This window comes from Rhea americana, unplaced genomic scaffold, assembly GCF_003343005.1.
Source record: "Rhea americana isolate MKP2758 unplaced genomic scaffold, rheAme1 scaffold_49, whole genome shotgun sequence".
NCBI classification, from domain to species: domain Eukaryota; kingdom Metazoa; phylum Chordata; class Aves; order Rheiformes; family Rheidae; genus Rhea; species Rhea americana.
In genome coordinates, this window is record NW_028186634.1 from 1,823,027 (window position 1) to 1,835,452 (window position 12,426).

General features: G+C 38.1%; 1 protein-coding gene across 9 annotated transcripts in view; it reads left to right on the forward strand.

Moving 5' to 3' along the window:
• The window catches only part of SOX6 (SRY-box transcription factor 6), a 373,675-nt gene that overhangs the window by 4,289 nt on the left and 356,960 nt on the right, over positions 1–12,426 (forward strand). Inside the window, exon 1 of one of the 9 annotated variants that reach the window (XM_085317150.1) lies at positions 11,001–11,029. The exons of the other annotated variants lie outside the window; for them this stretch is intronic. The gene's annotated coding sequence lies outside the window, so the exon portion shown is untranslated. Of the gene's footprint in view, positions 1–11,000; positions 11,030–12,426 lie in introns of those variants that run through there. 9 annotated transcript variants of the gene reach the window in all.

Sequence of the window (12,426 nt, forward strand, 5' to 3'; positions counted from 1 at the left end):
CGGGGCCGGCGAGCTGCGGGCTCTGGCTGCCCGCGTCTGCCCGCCTTGAGCCTGCGGTCACAGTTTCTGCCTCCGTTGCTCCTGTCATACTTTTTGTTTCGCTCGCTCTGGTTTCTCCGGCCTCCTGCCGCCGAACTTTAATTCCTTCAGGGGTGAGGATGTAACAGGCCCTTTGCTCGGAARTCTTTCATCCTCTGCTAAATGCATTATTTTCTCTCTCTCGCAGTTCCACTTTATTTCAGTATTACTGTGAGACTTAGCTACATTGCTTTAAAGCTCACTTAGTTCCCTCTTCTGTGAGTTGTAGGGTGCAAACTAGCGCCATGTGTATAATACAAAGTATAAAGGGAGTGAGACAGATGGCTGTCTCCCCAGCACGGTACCGAGTCTGGGTGCAACTTACGGGACTCTCTCTCTCTCTCTCTCTTTTTTTTTTTTTGTTTTTTGTTTTTTGTTTTGTTTTGTTCTTACGGTCACGCATTGGTGCAAGCAAGGAGAGAAATAAAGTGGAGCTGATCCATTTCTTTCATTAGGCCATTTGTATCCGACTTGTAGAAAATACTAGCTAGTAGCCAAAGCTAGTTACCTTTGCCTGTCAATTTGATTTTGTTCGTGAGTGTGGACTGCCAGTCCCTGTTCCCTAGCCAGTGCTTTTCAATATATGGCAACAATTGTTAGTGGTCACTTCTAGCTGAACTTCTTTTGCTCAGTGTGTGTGTGTGTGTGTGTGGGGGGAATCCCTTTGGACTTTTTTTTTGAATCTTTGATCATATTTTTAGTTGAAAGTATACATGTAAGTCTGCAGCTCTTGGAGGCCTTGGCATACCTGTGGTAATGAAGGCCAGAGCTTTGCATGATGATAGCAGAAGTAAGTATTTCGTTTTTAGTGGGCAGTATAAAGCTTCTTTAGTCTTGACCTTATATCTGTTAAACAGTGTAATCAACTTGGGAGATACCACTTCAGGAAGTATATCCATTAATCTTTTACACTTGGTTTGATTTCACCCTAAAAGTATATTTATTTATTTATTTATTTCACAGAACAAAAATTACTTAGGAAAGAGAAGTAGCAATATACTTTTCACCCCATACAATGGGGTGATGTATATTTCTCTTTCCATAGTGTGACTTGAAAGTTCAACAGGCTTGTTTGGCAGAGGTTCTGTATAATGACTAATGCTTTAAAAGTTATGTAAATAGTGTTTGCGTATGTGTATATATAAGTTATGTCAACTAACGTGATACAACGACATATTTTAAAAACATTTCTGTTAAAATAGTAAGTCAAGGAAGCAGAGCTTTGAAACGTTTCTAAATGATGTCAGAACCTGAGAGAAAAGCACTGCTTTATGATATACTTGGTAGTTCACATACAGCTTATTAGTCAAGTAGCAACAAAATACAAGGGTGCATATTTCAAGGTTTTGCCTTAGTAAGTTTATTTCTGTTCATCTCTTTCAGTGTCTTTTTACTTAGTTCTACATGCAGTTTTCTATTTTTTTTCCCTTAGGTAGAATAGCAAGAATGGGAACTTTATGAGACATATTACTGAAACATAGCAACTGACTTCACTTTTATTTTATATCAGTTATTCAGATTTTTTTAGGCATATAAAATTCCTTAAGAGTATTTATTGATACATCATTACAAGCCATGACATCATTTTAAAAGCAACAAAACATGGTAAAATCCTGTCGTTAGTAGGGCTATGTACTTGGTCAGTGTGATGCATATGGGAATTTGTGTTTACTTAGATGTAGTTTTGTGCAGAAGGGAGAGATCTGATAGACGTATTTGCTGGAAAGCAGCCGATTTCTGCAGTGATAAAACTGGATAATTACATGTTCCAAAAACCTTTTCAGCACAGAAGTAGGTGTTCTTTTAAAACATTATTCTGTGGCAACAACAAATATTTGTGACATCATTGTAAGAGATTTCCTGCCAATTTTTAGTTTACTGTTTTTAAAAAGTCTGGAATTCTCTGGCAGTAGTGAAACTGCTACACATACCCATCGTATATTCAAGTATTCAGTGAAGTTTTAAATAATTCTCTTTCAATTAGTACAACAGGAACCTGAAAAATGGATTTTCTCTTAAAGAAACAAAAATCAGTACATAGGTATTTTTTTCCTCCTCTTGTAGATTTTAAAAACCTCTTATCAGAAGGAAAACAGTTGCTTGGAAATTAGTTTAATCAAATGTTTTGTGAATCTTGCAAATCTTGCAAAAAGAATAATATAAAATCAGATATATTGGTAAACTAGGTTAATCAGAGTCATTCATTTATAGCGGAGAATACGTATCTATCAATCAATGTTTTTTGAAGTCAGGAGAAACATTCCATCAAGCTAATGTGTTTAAGGGTATCATATCAGGCACAGACAGGTACTAGAAGTGAAAAAAACCAGATAACCTGCAATAAAATGATTTACAGATGGGTCATTATCTTCTATAGAGAGGTTAGAAAGATCATATTCTTTATAAAAACAATGCAGTTCTACAGAGCTAGGAAAATCATCTAAATGCATCTGAATATATGATGTTTTCTGAGTGGTAGAATTTATCAAAGCAAAATTTGTTAGCCTTCTTATCAGCAACGTATTATTTTAAGACATAGAAAATTATTGTCCTATATTTTAAATAGTCTTTATTTGCTGATAAAGCAAAGCTTGGGGAACATTTTGCCTCTTACAGTATGAACTTGCCAGTGCATACATTTAAAATAGGCATAAAAATGTTATCCACAAATTAAAAAAAAAAAGTGTAAAGTTTAATGTTAGGGAGCTGTTAGCTTTCATAACTTGTTTCATACAGTGAGTACCTAAAATGCGTCTTTTCTATCCGTGGTAAGACAGGATGTCATTTAAATATTTTCTCTTTCTTCTTCAGCTAGACGGAAAGGTATACAGTCAATTGTTTCTCCAGTCGCTTATACACTGACATAAGGCAACAGGAAACTCTAAAACCTCAGAGGTGCAGTATTGATTTGATTCCTAACTGCAAATCCTTCACATCATTGCTCAAAATATCTAACTTTACACCAATATTAGCCATTCTTTTTATAGTGACACCATGCTTAGTAAAAAACTTCTAAGCACTGAGGTCAGGTGTTGAGATTGGATTCTAGTTTATTTTTTATGAATCAGATAAAGATTTCTGTGCATGAGACCGTATGTGAAGATGAGAGAACAAGAATATTTCCATATCAAAGGCAATATATCTGAGGCTGCATAGTAATTAAAATGCAGTGGTTTGGACTCTGTGCACTAGCACTTAAGCAGAGCGTTGTTGGGACCTTGTGCAGCATGCAGGCGGTTGTCTCTTGCATACTTCTAGAAATATACTTATAATTTTGTACAAACATTTATGCCAGTCCACACTTTTCTGTGGATAATTTGTATTTCATCCAAACCATTCAAAGTAGAAGTTATTTTTTGAGCAACCCCCTCATTATGGCTTTTGTGCTTCAACTATTTTTATTCTGGTTGTTTGTATTTCCTCTTACCAGAATGATGGCTTGTTTATAGTCGTATTTTTTTGTGTGTTTCTCTAAGACCCCTTCTACATACCACTGAAATTTTACTACTTGCTTGAAATGTGTTTTATTAGAAAGAAAAATGCTAATATCTTTTTAGGTGAATGGAAGATACTGTGATTTCTTACATACCATGCTTTATGGCAAATTAAATGCGTGTACTAGAGCATAATATTTTTAATGATACAATATGTATTTATTAATTTTGACCAACTGTTACACAACATTGCTTCAAAAACCTAYCTATGTGGGAAAAGTAGCAAAAATCATTCCACAGGAGTTCTGTATCTGGATACTGTATTCTGGAATAGATACAACTTTAATTCCAGAGTAGATTGTCCTCGTAGGTAGCTATTCCGGAAGGGCTGGTGTCAAATTGTTTACTTCATAAACTGCGCTGGTCAGTGTCCCCGCRTGGAGCAGGCTGTGAGCGCTGCAGATGCCATCGTTACTCATAGATACGTGTGCTACAGAGGCTCTGGCCATTAATACTGCAAAACAATTCAGGTGAAGCTTTTGGGAAGTTTTCATATTYAAATATAGTGTTATGGTAATCTTATAAATCTTGCTTTATAGATTATAATTGATTATGAGTGAGTACTTTGAGCTATAATATCACACTTTTGGATGGATGTTCAGTATTTTTTTTTTAATCTGTATTATTGTTGTGGATGAGCTTGTTAAACAGATCCTGACCATTTGTGGTTAGTAAAAACCCATGGTATTTTTGCACAAGTAGGGGGGTTAACCTCAATGTCATGGCCTAATTCCAGCTAAGATAGGATGTAGTTGCCCATCTACATTCCTCTTATAGTTTTAACTGGCTCAGTTAATCCTCATTTCCTCTCCTAAATGTAGTAGAGTAGTGTCCTAAGGACACTTGCTGCGTTTTACCTCAGAAGTACCAAATGCAGCTATTGAAGTAATACGTGGAACTACACAATGAATCACATTTTAGGAACTTTCAGGTAAGAGATGTTTCATACACCTGAATGACTTGTTATTATTGGAGTGAACATTTTGAAGGATTTTTTTAATTCAAATAAAAAAYTTTAATATTTGAATTTTGAGCTATTTCAGAGAACATTTTAGACACATGGGGACAAATCCTCAGCTGGCATAAGCCCGAGTTACTCTATTTACTTAAGTGGTAGGGTGCCATTTTACTCTTGCTGCAAATGTGTTACTTAGGCCACAGTCCAGTTCCTGCCGGCTTCAATGGAAGGGCCTTTCTGTGACTGTGCTGGGAGTCGGGTTGTCTGTGAAGGCCCTGTTCACAGTGTATTCAGTGTAGAAAATRACTTGTTTTCAGTTATGTTAGAAATCAGGTTCATCTGCATGTTGTTGTTTATGGCTTTAGGATGAAATTAACTGGACTGCATCTCATGTAAACCGTGTACTAGATCATCYCGCTCTCCGTATCTACTCTTCCAGTGGCTCTTCTGGTGTAGTGTATGTACTCTGTGGGGTTCTGGCTGTCAGCTTCCTGTATCTGTGGAGGCCATGCATATTCCCTTTTTCTTTCAGTCACTCTGGTCTACTGAGGCAGATTATCTTTCTACAGAACCTTTCAGGTCACCAGTCCTCTGTTGAGGGACTCACATAGAGTAAGAACATACTTTATTTAGCAGTAGTTCAAGTAAGTGTAGGTGTGCTCGTGTCAAATTTTTATGTACATAAACAGGCATGTTTCAATTTATTTTTGGTAAACGCACATTCTGTTATAAATGTCTGTTCTCATAACTTGCCCAGAAGTGCAAAGATGAATTTTAGGAAAACCCTTTTGTACTTTGACAGAGTTGGGTGTTTTAAATTCAGCCATGTACTTGTCTGGAAGTATCATTTTGACTAATGTCTGTATGTGCATTCAGTTGTAAAATGGGTTCTTTGGTCTCCAGTGGAAAATATATCTACAATTTGTAATTTGATATAGAAGTATTTAGTCAAAAATGATAATGTGTCCACTAGTGTATTTTTATGATATGGGGCCTTGCTTTTTATTCTGTTGGGGGAAAGTGTGTGTTTGTGTTTCAGGTAGAGAGGCTTGAAAGATAACATGTCACTGCTTTCTTTTCATCACTTTGTATCTATATGCTTGCATCCATAAGTGTATATGCATATGCACACACACCTTTGCAGGGTATCAGTGTGAAAAGGGAAATGAAAAAGGATAGAAAGGAGGATTCAAATTTCACTTTTAGTTATACCAGCAAATAGCAAATTTGTAGTAGCTYTAAGTGTGGTGTTACCAGTGTAATTGCTAGTTGCTGCAGTGCCTGTAGCCTTCTATAGGCTCTTGTTCCAATTATACTATGTGTTCCTTTCACTGTGGGTCTATGGTGGAAATTATTGCATCAGTGGTATTTCTCTTTTAATGTAACAATGGAATATTTTCAAGTATTTCATATATTTATTAGGAGAGATCAAGGAAGAAAGRTATTACCAAATAATATTCTGGAAAAAGGAGTAAGATAAAACAAAACTTGTTACCAGTTCTTTATTGCAGTAGTACAACATCATTGGTATTCCTCTTAATAGTGCAATTTATGTATTTTGGTTGCTGTTAGAGTATCCCAGGTTACAAATTTGACAGCAGACCTATCTGAGAAAAAGGAACATTCCCGTGTTAGAATATCTGCCTAGACTCAGGAAGGCAATCACTTTGCTGCCTTAAGGCAGAAGAACTTAATGTTGGCCGTTATGGGTCCTGGCTACTCTGCACTTGGAGAGCAGGCTCAGTTAGCCTTTCTACTTCAAAGCTGTATTGTCACTGCCGGTAAGTAAATCACAGACTCCCTTATTCTTCAAGAGTGGCTTACTGAGGTTGAGGCTATATTAGCTTACATGTTATCATGTCTCTGGGCTTCTTCACCATATACATATGATGCTCCTGGGGGATGGCAGGTCGCAGGCAGTCTCCATTACACCCAACAATCCCTTTAACTTTTGACCCTTTGCTGCTTCTGTGTACGAACTCACATAGACCCAGCAAGGTCAGCCCAAGTGTGTCTCTGTGCTGATCCACACAGCTCAGGCTCAGCCTAGACTTAAAGGGACCACATTTACAGAGTAGTCAAGCAGCTAAGCACGCATCTATTCTCTGCTTTGCAGATCTTCACAGAACCTTTGGTGAAAGGCTGGCCAGGATTATTTTTTTTTAAACCCTTCTCCTCCATGGAAATTCTCTTTATTATTTCAGTCTTCACTGCCACTAAACAATAACAATTCAATCTGTAATGTTTATTTTAAGAATGCAACAAAAGCTCTAATCAGCGATGTTAGTGAGGATATACCCTTGTGTGTTTTATGAGGTGAGTGAGTGTGCCCACTAACAATTGCTTTGGAGATGCAGTTGCAGAACACTCTGCAATAGGAGTGGCATCAAATTACAGACTTCAAGTCAAGATATGCCCCAAAACTGAAAGGCTTGGAATCCTCTGAGCTTTGTATGTAGTCTTTTGGGAGAAAGAGGAAAAAACAGATAGGTGAGAAAAGGCAGCTGAGGCACTGAAGAAGTAATTACTGAGGTCTAGCTGGAGTTTCAATTTATGAAGTCTGCTCTCGAACAGGTTGAATTCAGGTTTTCGTGATTTTGAGTATATTGCATAACATGACCAAAAGCAGAGGGAGCGGGAAGGAATTTTTTAGCTGAATTGTGAGCGAGTGTGATCACTTACGGAAGTGCGAACTTCAAGGCATAAACAGTTGCTGAACCAACTTCTGATGGATTTTTTTAGTAAAAGTTTTACAGAAATGACTAGGATACCAAATTAAACAGCAAGGGACAGATCCAGCCCCAAATTATGTTTACTTTCTGTATTCCTCTTGTGGAAAACTTTCTATTTCAGTAATTCAGTGTGGGATGATTAGATAAAGAAGGTGAACACTTGTTTCCCCTCATGCTGTCTAAGTGTGGCTCCCACATGATACTTCCTGTCTTTCACATATTGTCTCTTTAGTATTGATAGCAACTAGATGCAAATCAGCATGGCATCTGCTAGTTTGTTTTCAGCTGAACAGGCTAAACAGCAGATACGGAATTTATCGCCAGGAGGCTGTGACCGCATCACATACAAGTGGCATTCCCACAAGCAGGTAATGAAGCACCCCTATTGAGTGTAGCTAAAGTCCAGACCCGCAGCAGAATTATTACATACTCAATTTAAACAGGTCTCCCCAACTTTAAAGCTGTCCCTTGATCGATCTATCTATCTATCTCTGTATTTTTTAAATCCACTCACTGTTGTAGCTGGAACAGCAGCTGTCGCTGGTCTCTGCTGATGCCACACTGTCCTGAATTGGGCCTTCTTGAAAGTGTGTGGGAGAAGGGAAGGGAAGAAAAAGCAAAGGGAGAGGAAGAGGAGGGGAAGGGATATGAAAGGACAAAGATGGGAGGGAGGAGTGAATATGTTGAACTGAGTAGTGACTGTAATGCTCTTACTGTTATTGAACATACATAGGGAATTTCTACAGTCTAATATTATTTGATCATAGCTTGATACATTTAAATTATTAAAAATTTTCCATATAGTTGCTATCTATAATGCTGACTTTCTACGAAGATAGTATGCAATGGTCAAWATAGTCCCCTTTAGTGTGCATTATATTTGTGACTGAGCTCCATATTCCTCTTGTGTTGCTCATAATGAAGTTTACAACAAATACTTTGAGACAGAGGTTATTTGCCTTTGCTTTCTGAGAGAAGGCAGGCTTCAAGGGAAGGTTTGAATGAATCAAGTCAGTGATTTTTTTCTTTCTTTCTTTTTTTTTTAACATTTTTGTCAGTCTTGTGTGTGCATAAATGTATTATTTATATGAAGTGCTTGTGATAATTAGCATGAATATCTTAAAATTTTTGTGTTGTACTGATCCTTCCAACARTTGATAGATAGCAAATACTATTGAAAGACTCTCCAGATTCTAAATTATTAGTATAAATTAACAATCCCAACACATCTACACACCAACCTGTGGCCTGAATGTTTAAGCTGAGGTGAAACAAAATTGTATTTTATGTTTTTAAAATAGTTGTGAGTGGAAGAGTGGTAACTTTTTGATCTTGTTTGCAATGAAGGTTTGAGACTAGCTAAAAGCAAAATGGAAATGAAACAGGTGCTTTAGAGCCTGGAGTAGTGAGTTTCTGCGGAGAGGAGCGGAGGGAGAATGCTAAAGGGGAGGGGGAAGAGAGGAAGGGGATAGATAGAAAACTAGGATATGTGGGGTCAGATCAGTATTAGTGGATACAGTCTCTCAAATCGTATTCTTCTCCTGCTTCACCTGTACCTTTCCACTTTCCAAGAAACTGAGGGGAAGATACCAAAATCATTATTCCTGTCACTCACAATCAAACGGGATATTAACTGAGCTTAGAGGGAGTAATGACTGAACAGCTGTTGATAACTGGGATATATAATCTCCAGAGTTGAAAACCCTGTGATATGTAAAATGGAAAAATATTTTTCATCTATTCTCAGCTTCCTGGAAGGTTATGCAGCTCTTGTATCTATAATATCCTTTCAGTTAGAGCTTTTTTGGACTTCCAGTGATAGACAATTTTTTTTAGAAGAACTACATCATGGTTTGCAGTCTTCCGGTTGTGCATGTTAGGCTGGGCTGGAGCCACTGCATCACACTTAGTAACACATCGAGCGTGGCCTGCTTGTTGTGTTGTAGAGACAACAAATAGGGAACCAGTCTATACAATAAATATGAAACTTCATCTTGAGAGGCGCTGAACTACTGAACTTCTAGGGAAGGACCCATAGGTCCTCCATATCTCTCATAAGAGTGTCTAGGGTTAGTAGGATCCTCTGTTGCTTTGGTTTGATTGGAATTCTTGGGCATATAAAAATATGCCATGATGCATGTCATTTCTTTTCTTTGGTGGTGGCTGTAGTCTAGGATTCCCAAGAGTAATGTTCTCTCCAGTTAAAGCTGCCAGATCGTGCCAGTCTTGACTGTCTAATGATTTCAGGGTCACTCCATTACTGGTAGTGCATGTTTGTTAATTCATTTCTATGCCACAGCGTAGTACAGTTGTCCAAATGAGGCATGGCAACCATTGCACAAAACAAAAACCTTTCACGATTTGTTTCTAACCTTGTTTCAGACATGATGGTGCATGAGGTTCTTTCCGTCCTCTTTTGGTTTCTGAGTACAAATTCTCGCTTGATTAACGTGCCAGTATCTTACTAAGCTTTTTAAAAATTCAGATTCTAATAAAATTTGCCACAGCTCTGCTATTCCCCATGAATAGCGTGGGGACTGGGGCCTGACTGTGACATATGCAAAATGACTTTGTCACCTAGTGTGCTTTCGACAAGAGACAGCACAAGAGCAAAATGCAAGTAAAAATTCTCTCATCACACTAGTAATAACTGATGTTAAAACAACCTTTTATTTGTGTGCAAAAGGGGTTGTTTATGATTTGCCTCTTTTTAAAAAAATTCCTGACCCTATTCATTGCAAAAAAATGATATATCAAATATTTTAAAACATGAATAAAGGCATTTTGCATAGATCACAGTCAGGCCTCAGTCCCCATGCTATTCATGGGGAATAGCAGAGCTGTGGCGAAGGCAGTCCCTGGGTAGGAAATTCTCATTTGCCGGAGGTCAGTGAAGCCCATGGGCTGCGTGTTCGCCAGTGCTGGAGCTATAACAAATATAATCAAATGTGGGAAGAGCAGTTTGACTCTTATCACAATTGTTGCGTTAAATTAAATAGCAATGATGAATTGGATAATTGGCATTTATTCACAATAATTCATGCAATGATGATTCTTACAATTAAACTCAGGTGCACATGCTCAGTTCTGYGCTGCTTCTCAGCCAGAGGAGCCARTGGGCTTTGGTCCATGACCCTTTTGCCTACGGGAAAATCATTGGGAGTTTTTCTAATATATGTTAGATCCTCCAAAAATCAAAAGCAAATGCTATAATGGATCATAGGAATGGCTACTGAGTTTCCACATTCTTCTACTTGTGGAAGAACGGTAATCTGAGATCATAATCTCTGAATGGTTCAAGTCTTCACAATGAAAGTCAGAGTTATTGACTAAGGCAGGTAGAAAATTCATTTGCTTGAGCTCTTTTAGGTCCAGCTGATAACACTCAGGGTTTAGTCCTGCAAGATACCAAGTGCTCTGGTCCTGGTTCAACAGACTATGTAAGCGCATGCTGAGCTTTAAAGCCCGTGAATAATCTTAGTGGGAATGAGACTATGTATGTGCTTAAAATTCAGCATGTAGTTAAGTACTTTGCTGAATTGGAGCCAACATGCTTAGCACTTTGGGGGACTGAATCCTTATTCACTAGTGGTGTTTTGTTTATTTTTTTTTAGCTTCTGCATTTCCTCACTGACCTGGTCTTTTGTTTGATGACCAGCCTTCAACACGTTCAGGATTAAAAACTTCTGGGCTTGTTTTGTCCAAGAAGGCTATGGATAATCTTTGGMGGGAATAACTCTTTTTGCATAATTGCTGATGCTAGATAAGTATGTTCTTTATAATCAACTTCTGTTTAATATGAAAATGCTAAGGTTTTTGACTGAGACTCTAATGTTTGACCAGAAGTTTATTTCTTCCGTTGTTTAGGACTATGTTATTTATCTGCAGAAATTAAAATGCCCAACTCTAATTAGTATATCAAATCCTGAAGATAAATTAGGGTTTTTTTTATAATGACTTTCTCTGTTTCCAAGTTCTCTTTGCTTTCTACAAGCTTTTTTCTCATTCCAAAGGAGTGTTTTTCAGCCAATAATTAGCAGTGGGCTTTCTCTGAACTGTGATCTCTAGACAGTTCAGTCAGATATTTGGTCTCCTCTCAAAATGTCTTGGCCAGATAGAGTAGTGGTTCTGAGTTGCTGTCTTCCTCCTCTCACCTGTTCTACTATACAATATAATCTTGCTACTACCTTAATGTTGCTAGAGTCATAAAAGCCAGAGTATCTTCTTCTGTTATTGTATGATTATTCCCAATTATATTTTTAAAATTTCACCTACATGTGTGTATAATTTTCTCCAAATTCATGACCAGGCGTCAAAAAGGATCAAATGAACTGAATTTAAAAAAAGAAACTCAAGAAAAGTGTAGTCATCTCAGACAAAAGTAATGGATTCACTTTTTCCTGAACAGGAACAAACTTTGGTTTTGTCTGATCAGTGAAGAAAGAACATTTCATTGTCTCAGAGCTTTTCCTTGCTCCCACGGAGATGGAATATGGGTGCTGTTAAGTGCTGTCCTAAAGCTCGAGTGTTTGTCTTTCTTTTTTAAGCACCATCTTTAAAATAGCTGAGGTAAAGCATATAAAGCTCAGATTAGAGTGTTGGCAGGCAGGTTGTTGCATGTCTAGCTGGAGGGACAGAAGAAATCRTACATTTAGCTCTTTTCTCCTGCTTTTCAGCTGAGGTGCAGTGCATGACTGTGTGAAAGCTTCCAGTTAGTATCGCTGTAGCAAAGTGAGTTAGATTAACCTGCAGCTCAAACCATGCAGTGTGTAACTGGAGGGACAGTAGGCTGTAATGGAGAGCAGAGGGCAGTTAGCGCCTGGAAGGGCCCTAGGTGAATTCCTGACGGCTGGAGCAACCCGCCTCCCGTAGCTCTGGCAGCGGTGGGYGCTGGCGCGGGTGCCACTGCCTTGCGAGACAGGAGGACTTGGCATTAACCTCTGTTTTGTCATTGCCACAGACTGTGATTTCAAACACGTTGCTTTACTGACAGTGCCCTTCTTTCTCCTCCTGTCTGATCTACTTAGGCTCTAAGGTAAAGACTGTCTCTAACTGAGTGCTTGTACGCTGGGTATCAGTTTTAAGTGTGTTCTAGGAATAAATAACAATAGTTGCAAATATATGAGCAAATAGTTTTTAATGCTGTTGTGTGGATGTGTGTTCT